Here is a 15,277-nt window from a genome sequence, read left to right as displayed (position 1 = left end):
CAAGTCAAATAGCCAACGAATATACCAAAACAATCTCTACAACTCATAGGCAGTGATTTCCATAGATGTAGGATGCATCAAGTCCACTTTTCATGTGCTATGCTCACAACCTGTGCACTCACAGTCATTCCAACAGGCCCTAGATTCATTGTGCGTGCTGCAAATTAATTTTATGACATGCACATATATGCTGTGATGCCTTGAACTTATTGTTCCTGGTTGAAAGCTGATATATCCTCATGTTGCATGTCTACCTTGCTCAGGACATGTCAGCACTATATAAACTAGCACAAATCATTGGTGTGCTTTAGGAAGAATACATCTAGAGGTCCCAACCACTTTGGGCTTACTTGGCATGAGCTTCATGGTATACACATTCCAGCCAAAATTGTTCAGACAGGCAGCCTTACAGGGAAGCTTCAGATGTCTGAGGAGTGGATCAAATTATCAGCTCTGCTGCTTCTGGGATAAACACTGTTATTTCTATCCAGGACTGCATTGTGCCCTATAAGCACCCAGATCACACAGCACTACATCACGTAATAAACACTGTGAGATAATGCCTTTGAAATTTTTAGAACACAGAGACCTGTGTTTGAACTATGGAGTCTGTGTCTTCTTTATGCTGTAAGCTTCTCGGAACTCCTCCTTGCAACAACATTTTATACAGGGCTGAGTGTCCCATACTTGGTCTTATTTGGAAGTTCAGAGGTTTCTGCTTTTGGACAATATAGTTTTGAATGATAGATGGTTGCTATGGGTATATTTGGGGTATCCTTTCATCACTTGAGAGTAGTAATACTTTTCCCTTTACTAATCATATTTTGCCATCCAAATGTAGCTGTAATACAAGAGCTTCAAGTATCACAAGAAATCTGAGGGAATTAGCGCTCTCTGGTAAAACAATGAGGGCACTAGATGTCTTTAGCAATAATTTCAGTCTCCAGAGGAAATACGATGTTAGAATAGTAAAGCCATCATATAAACAGTACATTTCTATTGTAGCTAATGATGATCTGAAAGTTAAAATAGAAATGAACTGTTTGTGCAGGAAAGACTGTTAAACATTGAATTTCTTGTGAACAGAGCAGAATGAAAAGGATAAAAAGCTGTATTTGGCAGGGGAGAAAGTCTACTACTTATTAATCTGTCTTCATAAATATGGTTATCAGAGATGTTAGTCAGAAGCTAACCTCCTGCACTCATATCTTAAGACTGAAGTAAGTGATTTTATTTTATGAAAATCCACCTTCTCTTTCTAATATTAAATGTAGCAGCCAGTACTCTGTGCTTTAATAATCAGCGGTGAACCTAATCGTAGAGCCTAATTTCATCTTTAACATGGACAAACGCAGTATAAGTTTGAGTGTGAAGACAGCATGGCTCTGTGACTGCCTTGTGGCAAGAAGCGTGTTCTCCATCAGTGGAGGTACTGGTCCCATAAACATAATGGATTATTCTTGCCTCTACACATTTACTTTTCATGTAACTACCAATTTTGATAATAATTGCAACGAAAACTTTGGACTTATTTCTGATTCAAGAAGGCCTTAAAAAGGATGCCTTGCAGAGGGATCTAGATAGATTGGAGCATTGGGCTATGATTAATGGGATGAAGTTTAACAAGTCCAAATGCTGGATTCTGTCCCTATGACAGAGTAAGAACGGGCACAAGTATAAACTGGGAGAGGAGTGGCTGGAGAGCTGCCCTGCAGAAAGGGATCTTGGGGGTGCTGGTCAACAGCCGGCTCAACAGGAGTCAGCAGTGTGTCCTGGCAGCCAAGAGGGCAAACCACATCCTGGAGTGCAACAAACACAGTATAACCAGCCAGTCAAAAGAGGTGATTATCCTGCTACATTCAGCATTGGTGCAGCCTCACCTTGAGTACTGTGTGCAGTTCTGGGCCCCACGATTTAAGAATGATGTGAAGGTACTCAAATGCATCCAGAGGAGGGCAATAAAGCTGGTGAAAGGGATGGAAGGCACATCCTATCAGGAGCGACTAAGCACTTTGGGCTTGTCTTGTTTGGAGAACAGGAGGCTGAGGGGCAACTTTCACTGCTGTCCACAGCTTCCTGAGGAGGAAGTGGAGAGGGAGCTGCCGACCTCTTCTCCCTGCTATCCAGGGACAGGAGACATGGAAACGGCTCAAAGCTGCATCAAGGGAGGTTCATACTTGACATTAGGAAACATTTATTTACAGAGAGAGTGGACAAACACCAGAACAGGCTTCTTAAACCAGTGGTCAATGCCCCAAGGCTGTCAGTGTTTAAGAGGCATTTGGACAATGCCCTTAACAATATGCTTTAACTTTTGATCAGCCCTGAAGTGGTCAGGCAGATGGACTAGATGATTGTTGTAGGCCCCTTCCAACTGAAATTATTCTATTCCATTCCATTCCATTCTATTCTAGATTCTGGGGATGAGAAAGGCTCCCTTTAATTATTCGCCTATTTTTTCCTTGAGCATTCACTGCTAGCCCCAAGAACATACAGAGTACAAGGGAAGATGAACCATTGGTTTCACCTGAAATTTACTTTCATTTCTTACTACCAGAACACCTACATACCTAAGGGGATGCAAAATATAGAAGCCTACAAACTCTTTGTATACCTAGGCTTAATGGATTATGCTTAATAGAACCTACAATGAATACTATTACAGTCATGAGAATTAAAATCATGAAGACAACTACAAAAAATGAAAAAAGACTGCTCTGATTCACTGAAACTTACAGGAATCTCTTGTTTTTAATTTACTTTGTAAGTAGTTAAAAAGTTTAAGCCCAAAAAGCTTTAAGTTTTTTCTCTCCCCCCATTTAAAGTGTGTATGAAGAGGGTGACTCATTCTTCACCGAGAAAGCAAGCAGGGATATTTTGTATTAAAATGTGTGAAAAGTTTCCCGAAATTGCTTTACCATGTAAGAGAAGAATTGATTCATGTTAAGCACATTTCTTGACACTTATACCCTCTCTTTATTTTACTAATAATGTCTTCTAATACTATGAAGTTAAAACCATGGAATGCCAGTAAAGAGGGAATGAGAGAAGTTAAGAAGCATTAGTGTTAGTGCAGTTTAATCAGATGATCTACTCAGTTCTAGAATACTCAGAAAGCAACAATCAGTTTGAAGTAGTTTTAATCTAAAATCTTAGAGATTTAGGGGGGAGTTTCTTTTTTTGAGATTTTTTTTCCCTTTCTGTACAGTCTTCATTCTAAACTCCTCACAGTTAAGTAGCAGAGGATTTTTAAAATACAACAGTGTTCAGTTCCCAAAATTCCAAATTTGAACACACAGAAATGCAAGAGTTGAGTATTACTAGACCTGAACTTCGCTGTAGGTCACTCTTTATGATGAACTGCACCAAAATTTGGAATACAAAGACCTCCGGACTTTTGACCTCCAAATTCATGCCTTCAGTGCAGCCTGAGGTTAGCAATGTACCTGTTCATGGATGCTTCTCTTCTCACCTTCTACTATAGCTGAGTGTATTTCCAGGAGGGAAATACACTCAGCCAAAAAGACCAGCCAATGCCAAGATGCCAAAAAGAGCAGCAAATATTAGAGATGTGTTTTGTCTGAGATTACTTCCTGTGCTAAGTCCAGGAGCACCCTCTGACTGCCTGACCAGCTAACTGAATTATGCAGGCATCTATTACTTCCATTAAGATGATTAGACATTACAGACTTACAGCTCTCTCTATTTTGCCAGACGAAATGCCATCCTCTGTTAAGCTCTTCCTCAGAGAGAAAAATCCGGCCACTTATAGTTAGTATGAGCCAAGTGATCAGCATGCCAGGTCTGCAGCTGAAAATCTGGAATTATCTTATAACAGCAGTAGGAATATTTAGGGATGAGTGATTGTAAGAAAGGACTCGTGGGACTGGCAGCATTCAGCAGGACTTTGGCCAAGCTAAACACCAAGTAGAAAATGCTCTTCAGTCATTGCAGCATAATCCCAGACCCCCTCCTGTCTACACATATCTAACAAACTTAGTTTAAGACCTAAGAAAATAAATGTGCAGACAAAACAAAGCTTCACATCCAATTCACAGGGACTTTTTCGTTCCAGGTGGAGTGTAGAAAAGAGTAACAAGGAGTAGCTTCATGAATGGCCCCAAGAAGAGACACTGATAATCAGCAGCTTGAGAAAGGGACTGAAGGGAGTCCCTAGTTCCAGTGACACCTGTGCCTGTGGGTTGTTCAATGAGCTTGCAAACATTTAAGGCTCTATTTCTAAAACTGTGGCTTTCAATCTGTGGTCCATAAAGCACCACGAGTCCATGGATTTTTTCTGGAAATGAAAAGGTAGCAAGACAATTCTGAAGAAGGAGAGATTTGACATGCCAGCATCTACAGCTTCACTGGAAAAAGATTTAAGCTCTGCTAACCAAAAAAAACCAATGAAAACTGCTGCTCTACAGTATCTGATCTGGCCTTCTTCTGTAGATGCAAAAGTGTAAGAAAGAGGATAGCGTAAACATACAACTTAGCTGTCTGTTACTCAGTCTGGAAAAGTAGAGGGGTGCTATTGGCTAAGAAATATAGCCAAGAAAAATAGGCAAAAATGGTCAGTCACTTCAGAGAGAAGCATGGGAGCAGGTCTTTAGGGTTGTACTGTACTCACAGCTGCTATTTGAAAAGGAAAATACAGCTATGGCCTTATTTGGTTTTTTTCCCCCCTTTTCATACAGCCCAAAGGTTAAATGAATTTTCTTTAAGGAGCAGATCTTACAATTTCTGCCATTCATGCCATGGTGATCTCTAACTTAGACTAGTAGGACAGCAATTCTGACAGAACTAAATTGTAGGCAAATTTGAGATCTAAGGCGAGTGTAGAATTCAGGACATAATTTACTACACGGCACCTCTTTCAAATAGCACACGGCATAAGCAACCTTGGACCTGTGTTGGCTCTTTAAAGGTTAAAAAATACTACTTCAGGCATAAGCTTTGCCCTATAATTCCACAGACACGCTGAAAGAATGATTCTTCCCGTTGCCATACTTGTACAGGTGTGATCAGAGACCGTGTCTGGTGTGATAATAGATCCACGATCAAAGGAAGGGTGTGGCAGAGTACTTTGCATGAGGCTACCTGACATCTAGAGATTATTTTTTTCCTTCAGACTAAAATTATTGAAAATTTCTCGCCTTTAGGACATGCTATTTATCTGAGCTGAAAAAGATCCAGTTAATCCTGTCTTTAATTTAGCTAATAATAGATGCAGGATTAAGATTTGTGTTAATTATTGCTCTATGGGAAGTCTTTTATTTAAAAACTGATTTTTGAGTTTCTGTAGAAACCAATAGTCATCAGTAATCTTCATTATTAGGACAGAAGCTGTGGATGCTGAGTATTGTATCAAGAAAAGAACAGCACTTCTATGTCAGGAAACTGTAAGAAAACACAATTACTGCCTTGCTTTAGCACAAGGTTTATGAATTAATATTTGTACTTACTTTGAACCTAAAAGGCTCACCCTTCCCTTCACTCTTTCTCCTCCATATGTAGAAGTACTCAGCAGACATTAAATATTTTAAGTCCTTAGCTACCAGAGAGTAAGATTAATAACTGGAATATTCTTCACAAAGGAAAAGTTTAACATTTTGCAGATTGGATAGACTGGGACAGTAATCAAATACTCAAGATTGTGAAGGAGACCCATGAAAATAGTTAGAAACAGAGTTCTCGGCTTTTTCCAGGCCGTTTCACTGGATCGTGACAGGTAAATGAGAAAGTAAACTCTTAAGGAATATGTCTACCACGGCACCTAACTTTTGTATATACTGCAGCCTAAATGTGTCTTCAGCACTTAGCAAGGAGCCTTTATCCTAAAGTTGAGAACTTAAAATAGTGAGAAATTTGAGCTGGCTGTTAGTAAGTAGTATGGGACCCCGTGCTTACTACCAAAAGGAAACTAAAGGTAGGACAGTCAAGCAAGTTACCACAACTTCACATGAGCAACTATGCTTTACTTGGTATTCTCTGTGGCAAACATGACATGAAACATTTAAACTTCAATGAAAAAAGATAGTTTTACTCACAGATTTAACAGATGACAGAAATGAGTTACGAAAGCCCATCTGACATGCAGTTGCTCAGCAAGCCACAGGCACTCACCAGTGAATGTCAGCCCTTAAACACCTGTCCTTCAACCAATGTTATAGTCAAAGAGTTAGGCATAAGCCCCAATTTCACAAACAGGTGGTGGTAGCCATTAACCCCCTTCATAGCCTGCAGCTTGCTGGTCAGGAAAGGCACCAGGGAGGGGGAAACCCAGGATCAAATCCTTCTTCTTTCAGACAAAAAAAACCCTCGTTTCCTTAAGCATACCTGACACCAAAAGCTATAGAGCAGAAGGGAGAAAAGTTCCTTTCACTTTTCCCATTGAATGCAGGTGACTGTGTGCAATTAGTCAAATATCTTCTGGACCTGAGGGATGGAGAAAATGGGGTGAAATAAAATGATTCTACAAGCTGATTGATAACAGATGGACCTACATTTCTGGCCCATGAATGTTTCATATAAAACATTCCAATAACATTTTGAAAACAGACATTAAACAAACATTCAAATTAAATGTAAGCCTACCCTTAACTGAAATGATTTTAAAAATGGAACCTACAAAGAAAACACTGAGTAAAGTATTTCAAGCAAATTGAAATATTTTTTGTTGTTGTTTTTTACTCTGGCAGTGGACCAGGATATTAATTATTGTGATAAGGTTTCATCTAGCCTGTATAAGAGGAATGCATGGTGTGTGGGATGTTTTACATCTCCTGTGGACCAGCGTTGACGGACTTTGTGAGTCACCACATGGCTGTCGTATGGGAGGTGCAGCAGAGCACAGTTTCTCTTGTTGCCAACTAAATTTTTTGAATGTAGGATGACCGCACGCCTTTCTTCATGTGGCACTTTTCTGTGCAGTGAAATAGCAGCTGACCAACCTCATCCCTTCCTCTTCTGTTTGCTGCTTTTGGCTGATAGTCCACAGCCAGTGAAGAGCCAGATGACTCCCAGCTTTGATGCTTTCATGTCTAACAGCCTCATGGCTGGTTCCCACAGCTTCGGACACTGCTGAGTTTCAAAAGGGGGCCAAGCTGGACACAAATCCGTTCAATAGCTGTTAGTTCACATCAGCCAAATGAATGCGGAATTTAAAGATATGGAGGTGGAGGATAAGTCTCAGGCTAAGTACCGTCAGGCCTGTTTGTGTTCTAGAGGTGAGATACTTGTGGACATTTGTTGCAACAGGTCCAGCAGAGATGATCAGAGGGCTGGAGCACTTATGCTATGAAGAAAGGCTGAGGTAGTTGGGGTTGTTCAGCGTGGAGAAGAGAAGGCTCCGGGGAGACCGTACAGCAGCCTTCCAGTACCTAAAGGGGGCCTACAGAAAAGATGGGGAGGGACTCTTTATCAGGGAGTGTAGTGATAGGACAAGGGGTAACTGTTTTAAACTGAAAGAGGGGAGATTTAGATGAGATATTAGGAAGAAATTCTTTACTGTGAGGGTGGTGAGGCACTGGAACAGGTTGCCCAGAGAAGCTGTGGATGCCCCATCCCTGGAAGTGTTCAAGGCCAGGCTGGAGGGGGCTCTGAGCAACTTGGTCTAGTGGGAGGTGTCCCTGCCCATGGCAGGGGGTTGGAACTAGATGATCTTTAAGGTCCCTTCCAACCCAAACCATTCTGTGATTCTATGATTTAGGATGAAACTCACACTCCTGACACTGTACACAGAGAGATGCAGGTGTTTGGAGAGTTCCCAGGCCTCAGCATATTTATTCTCCAAAGACAGGCAGAAAGATTTACTTACTAGCCTCCTAGTTTCCTTTGGCTGACTTCACCTAATAGCAGGGTTTGGTCCCTTGGAGCACACTTCTGTGGAGATTTGTGGTGATGTGCATGTATTTCTTAAAAAAAAACCAAAGCAACAAAAAAACATCCCTGGGCAAAACAGTTTATCCTGTAGATTCCTATCGTCCAAGCTAAATGTTAATGCATTTACAAACAGCTAGTACCTCCAAGAGCCCTGGGGACAGTGAGGCCTAGTTTCCTAGGAAGCCATGTTTTGGAGATGAATGTACATTCCAAGGTGTCTAGTACGCACGAAGCTCACTTCTGCTATTGGGGTAATTAGTAAAGGCTCTCTTGGCAGAACTTAATAGCTCTGCTAGCTCTACTTCTCTGACTGTGGGCTCAAAACTTGTTACATGAGGATAGGCGAAGAAAACGAAAAAGAAAGAGGAGTCTGTATGAGTCCTATTTCCATAGGAAAGGAGGCTTTTTATATAGTCTGTCACATACAGATATATTGATTGAGCCCAGATTGAGACAGCAGATTTTTTTTTTTTTTCACAAAGACAATTTTTGCTTCTGAAAATTCCATTCCCAGTGAGTATCATATTAAGCAGAAAATCCAACAGACAGCTGAAAAGCTTTTCTGTTGACAGTGTCACCAAATCTGGTATATTCATACAACATGTTTTGGTTCTAAGTGATTTTTATTAATAAAAAATGAATGATTGTAAAAGTCCCAACCAGTTAGAGTTTGTAATTGATTATACTTGGATTTTTAAAAGAAATGAGTGATGCAAAGGGTAGAACTATATCTGTTTTACCAATTAATGCAGTTGTTCATGCTTGTATGATTTGGGTCAAGTATATACTATCAGGAGTTTACCTATGCATATTTAGTTGTATTCAGTGCCAGCTTAAAAGAACATTATGATAACACTTTACACAGGCTGGTAAATTTTATCATTTTACATAGGGATTATTTTTTTTAAAGTTTCCTTCTTTGCAAATGTAAACATAAGTATGCATTTCTTTCAGAGTCCCAGTGCATGCCTTCTGTTCCTCCAATTATTTCACCCTTATTACAATTCATTTACTTTCTCTTCACACCATGCATGTAATGGGCCTTGAGGTAGCATATGAGCCCATACTTGAAACCAATGTTAAGGAATGATTCTGCTGTAATACATACGCAAAATCTAGACAACTCTCTTAATCTCACAATTGGTTTTGCTATTCAGCACTCTCAAGTTTTGCACACAATTTTCATGAGTAAAACTACTCAACCAGATTGATTAGAAAACCCAGTTATTCTCCACCCACATGATGTGGGGGAAAAAAACATAAAATGGCAAAGATTTCAGGAGTATTACTGACTCTATTCTGATATTTTTCTTTTTTCTTTTTTTTTTTAATTTTCTTTTCCTTTTTTCATTTTTTTTTCTTCTACTTTTGGACCAATTTAGCTTTTATTTGTGCCAGACATAAATCTTAGGAAGATATATTGGTGGATCATAACCCTTCCACCCCAAGGCAAGATTCCTATTCATAATACATCTTTCGTAACTTACTGTGATCTTCCCACCTAAATAACAGACCGAAAAACCCATGACTGCAGCATATTATGAGGTTGTTTTCTGTCCAAGAAGCTTGTCAAAGAGCCGTCTAAAAAGATAAGACACATAAATTTTAAGTTTCCTAAGACAACATACTAATTCAAACAGATATCATTCGGTGCTAAGTTAACTTCCAATAAAATCTATCCATTTAGAAAATTATTTGTTTCAAGCTAAACTTTTGAAGTAAAGTGACAGAAAGCTTTTGAAAAGTTCCTGTTTCATACATCGTTCTGATAGTCGTCTTCTTTTCCTTTCTTGAAATCATTTTTCCTAATGGTGAAATTTCAAAATATCAAAATTCAAAAAAAAAAAGGGTGAGAAATTTCAGGTTCCAATCTTCTCTTGGAAGAACATAAAATTACTTACACTGTCCCATTTCCTTCCCAAAACTGTTGCTTCCCCATCTCACCAGTACTTGTGTCATCAAGAACATAGGGTTGGATATGATAATGTGCAGATCACTCTTAGTCTACTAAAAATTCAGGGAGGGAAATCAAACATTTAAAACTACATGTGCATGCCTAATTGCTTTATAGATCAGAGCTGTTAGCATGAAAAGAGCTGAACCACTTGTAAACTTCCTAGGGCAAGACATCTTTTTGTTTGGCAAAGCACTGCGCCCTTTAGGGCAATACTAGAAGTGACAGTCATATGTACACACTTTCCAAAAACTGTTTTTGGGTTTGGTATCTAATACAGAAAATTAAAAAAGACAGGTAAGAGTTGGCTTAATTTAATGGTTTTGTGGGAGATTAGGAAAATCCACTTTTAAACCCCACGGAAAATAGCTTTGTAAATCAAAGATTTTTGTGGTGTGTTTTCTGGTTTTTTTCTTTGTGTTTTTAACATATGTCTTTAATATAAATCTGTAATGGCAAACTAAACTAACAACAGATATGTTTTCATTCCACTTAAACTTTTTAACAAACTTAGACAGCTTTAAAAGTATGTGGTATTAAAAGTAAAACCTGATGGTATTTTTTTGTAATTGTTTTGCTATGTCTCTATTATTCACTGGGTATAATTCCTACTGAGTGTAGTAAGATCAGGATTGAGATCTAAGTTGGTATTTTGAAAGTAAAATAAAGCAATTTATACACAGACACGCACACAAATATATGTATATACAAATATATATATATAATCTATATGTATGTATGTATGTATGCAAGTATATAGCCCAGAAATTTTTCAAAAAGATTACAAATTTCTTCTTTATAGATGCACTATGTCCACATGAAAGGGTTAAAAAATGATACTTTTGAACACAGTTTGCAATGTGCGTTGAGTGTATCATAGCTATACATAACATCCGCCCAAGTCTTTGCAGATGTTACTTAGTTTTGCCAAGGAGTTTCAACACTCTGGATGAGGTCTTGAACTCAGGTTTGGCTGACCCAGTGTAATCTACAGCATTTCTTCCCCAATGTAGAAAGGAAACTAAACGGGCTACAATTGCTCTGGTCAGCTGATTCCCTCATATATCCATTTCTTGCATTTTGGAATTACCCATGACCAAAAGTTATTCTCTGAACACTGACGAAGGTCTCAAGAGAAGTTTTTCAAAAGCAACCATGAGTAAACAGAGCTAAGTATCAACACATAATGCCAGCTTAGTCCCACACAGGATAAATACATTAAAAGGACTCAGGTTTACACTAAGAAACTGTAATCTTTTTATTTTATCCATGTTACTAAAATGTATTCCTTGATGAGGACCTGATTCAGAGCCTTGCAAACATAAATGTCTAAAGAAAAGTCACTAGTCCCCAGCACTTCTTACTTACCTTCAGTCTTTCTTATTGCGCTTTGCAATCTGATATAATAAAGGAGATTTTGAAGGAATTTAAATAGCTAAATAAAAAATACAGTCAAGTCAAAGAACAGTAAACAAGAAAAGACCATTTCATAAGTGTTTCTGAATGCTGATTTTTAGCCCACTGAAAAGATAAGATAGCTTTAGTTAGCTGCTAGTAATGGACATTTTCACTCCCTCGAGTTTGTGATTCACCCACGCTGTTCCCATTTCAGCAAAAATGACATAGCATGGTACTAGTAATGTTCTATCCCTTTACATATTTTGGAACAGTAAATTCTGTATGGGAAAATATTCCTCTTGTCCTACTAAGCTTCCCAGAGAATGCAGTTTTCCAGACCATCAATTTCCACTCACCTATTTTCATATTTGCTTTGGTATAGAACGAGCCCTTGGGAGAGGATCTTGTGACTTCTCAGAAAAGTCCATAGCAATTATCTTTTTTTTGCAAGTAGTCCTCCCGAGCTGTGACAAAATGGAGATTTGGGAACAATCAGATTGGAGTAATGATATACTAGTAAAAAAACTACAAATCTTTCCAGGTCAGTTACATTTGTGAACATATACTATATGAATATATGCAAAAGGGAATTCCATTACAAGTATGCACCACTGATGGGTGTTTAACATTCTAATGAAATTTATTTTTGTCTCCTAATTCCTAATATATGATAACTTTAACATAAACACATTAAGTTCTGTACTCTGCCTTCAATGGCAGTGGAGCCTTTGTCTTATCTCAAAAAGTAAATTGGTTCCTAAGATTTTAATCTAGGTAATTGGCACTGATGCGCCAAATGCTGCGAGTTACTGTATTATTTCAAAGCAGAAAATGCTATTTATCCTTCAAAATAATGTTTTAGAGAGAGAAAAATGTGACAATTCAAGAGAGAAGTCGGTGTTAGATCCTCCCAGATACCAGTTACTTCAAGAACAGGATTAATATGTCTTTTCCACGGTACTTCTGCGTGACTTTCATTGACCTGTTTTCCACTTTCATCTTAGACATCTGCAATTGCTAAACCATCAGTCTAAATAACAAAAAATTGAAGCCAAAAAAGTCACACTAGCGAGGACAGCTTACTTTTACATAGATTTGTAGAATTGTCTTTTTGAACTTTCTGTCCTTTAAGTACATCAGGGATCTTAAAACTTTTGTAACAACCGCATTTAAAAATGCTAGTGATTACTGTAAATTACTTCTTCATTTCTTATGGTAGTTTTTAAACTTTTGGCACATCACAGGGCTAAAAACAGTTAGTAAATGGAAGGGACCAGGATGAGGAATACAATTTTAATGACAAAAGCACAGCTCCAGAGCATATGAAAATAAAAACAAGAGCTTTGTAGTCCATGTTCATGGTTGTTCAAACAAATTGAAACATTTTATAATCTTCAAATCCATTTTTAAAGGAGGAAAAGTATATAGAGGCCATAGTCTGTATAAATGTATTTAGATCTCTGTCCTGGTCTTAAGGCTAACTCAGATTTCCTACTTTTCTTTCTCTTGCAGAAACATTGCTCAGAATTCAGGCACCGAGCTCCTTTGCTTAAAATCCTGATAAGCAGCTGACTTACCTAAAGGGAGAACGATACAATTTCTTGAATCAAGCACTTAATTTGCACAGAAATCTCTGTAAAAATATAAAACCCAGTAGGCAATATTTTTGATACGATGGATAAATTTGAAATAATACGTATTAAAGAGAAAATCTGCAAGTGGACATGTTGCAAGACCTCACTTTACAGCTCTTAACATGTATTGGAATGCAAAAGGCAAAGCTTGAAACTCACACTGCATACACATGAACACGTTGCCCTCTGTTCCTCTTCACCACTCGATTTCTCAGGTTGTGCCTGCACAGTGTAAAGCCTTTGCTGGATGATATTCTCTGTACGCTGCCCCAGGGCTACTCCCTGCTACTAGCCTTCACACCCCCAGGCTCACTTACCACTTTCATACCAAAACAGATGTTTCTGCAGTCAGCTGAGACAAGCATCAAAAAACTTTTGCCAGCAGCTACCTTGGGTACCACTAAGTTTGGTTTTTTACTACTTAAAATCGTGTCATCATCCAGTCCGGTTGAGGATTGAGGTGCTCCTACAGGGACTAGCACTTCCCCCAGACTGTCCTGTTTCACCCTCCATCTCTCACCCATAGCCTGGAAGATACTTCAGACCTACAACCAGACCTGCCCCATCTCTACAGACTTGCCTGGCTATCGGGCCACTGACTGCCCTGATTACCATGCCTGGACCTGTTCTGCTCTTCTTGTTTGGGTACCATGGGTCTCTGTCCTGCCTGCCTCATTGGCTCTGGTCTCACCTCTCCTTGCAGAGCTGCTCTGCTCCTGCTGCTCCCTGACAGCTCTGGGTTCATGCAAACCAGCTGTTTCAATACAATACCTCTATCCTGGGGATCTATCTGTCTCCAGCTAGTATTTAAGAGTTGAAAGTATACGGTTCCTTTAATGGGAAGCATCACATTCTGCACATGACAGAACTGGAGACATTTGCAATCCCTAATAACTATTGCAATTTAGAAATCAAAACTTAGACAGACACTTCAGAAACACAGGGATTAACATGAAGAACTGTAATAGTTCTGAAATAGTACTTACAGGAATTGTGTTTCAAAGAGTTGCGTGGTTCTTTCATGATACCTGAGCACCTAATCCTAAAAATAATTCAAAATGATGCATAGGTTTGGGCATGGATGATTACTTTTGAGTCAGTGGAAATTATCCATCTGACTCGTAGACAAGTTTTAGTGTTAGACTTTCAAATAACAGGTTTTTTAGAAAGCTTTCTAGATACTTAATTTCTGTATAAGATTTTTAAATGTGTGCTCTGTTTCCAGAAACACAGGCTGGCTCCCACACTAGCAAAGAACCATGTCACACACATTAACATAGCGGCATTCCAGGAGTGCAGATTTTTACTAAGTTAAGTTTCTGCATATTAAGGTGATAGTAGATATGACACCGCATTGACCGAGGGATAGTAGAGAAAATCTATTGGATGTAGTATAGATGACAGGGCAATTTTACTGTATTTGTAACCACAACTCTAATTTAGAACTGCAGGTGGGTAGACTGTCAGTCAAATAACAAATATTGCTGTATTTTATTAACTCATATAATGGTCACAACTGTGGTGTGTCAACCTTTGTCTGTTCATTTTATGGTTACTATCATTATTTGGTAATCCTTTGGGTTGTCAAATACTATCCTGAGCTAACTGGACGTTCAGGATGAGAATCATCTCACATCACTTTGCCATCTAAATGTTAGGCTTCTTGTCTATGCTCTTTCATTATACAGTTTTCCTTGAATGTAACTAAAAGTGGAATTTTGGAGAAACAAACTATTCATGGCTCCTGTTGGAGCTATGTAGCTCAGGGTGCAATGTATCACCTCTTTAAAATGGTCTTTCTTCACAGCCTGCTGAGGCAACATAGACAATTGGTTTAAATTAGATACTTATTTTTTCAGATGGCTGAAATTAGGTGCAATGAATCTTACTCTAGATACAGTGTAAAGTTTGATATTCTAAGGAGAAAAACAGCCTGTCTGTTTAAATTGGTTTTGTTTTCCCCTATTGTGCACGGTTGGATGATTAGTATTAATATGAAACGTGAACAGCTAGAGCCTTTTTTCTTCATTCAGGCAGTCTATTCACATTCAATGTGCTATTTAAATTTTAGTTGTAGACATCTGTTCTCCACATCACTGCCCTTAATAGACACGGCTGTTCCAGAAAGCTAACGAGGTTCAGGACACAGGCCTAAACACTAGCATGTGGTCATCCCTAACATCATCATCTTCTCAGCACAGTCCCTGGAAGGCTTTTGGCCTTGCCCAGTTAGCAATTTTCCAGCAGTTTCTGGGCACGGTTCATATGGAGTCTGATCCGTGGACTGTTCCCCATGGGCAATTTGGATGCAGCAGCTCTGGCTTTGGGGAAGTGGTTGAGGCAAGACATCTCAGCTTTGCTTTACGTGCGCAGTGTGAGGTTGCCTCAGGGCCAGAAAACAACCCCT

This window comes from Rissa tridactyla, chromosome 1 (genome assembly GCF_028500815.1).
Source record: "Rissa tridactyla isolate bRisTri1 chromosome 1, bRisTri1.patW.cur.20221130, whole genome shotgun sequence".
NCBI lineage: Eukaryota > Metazoa > Chordata > Aves > Charadriiformes > Laridae > Rissa > Rissa tridactyla.
This window is presented reverse-complemented; position numbering follows the sequence as displayed.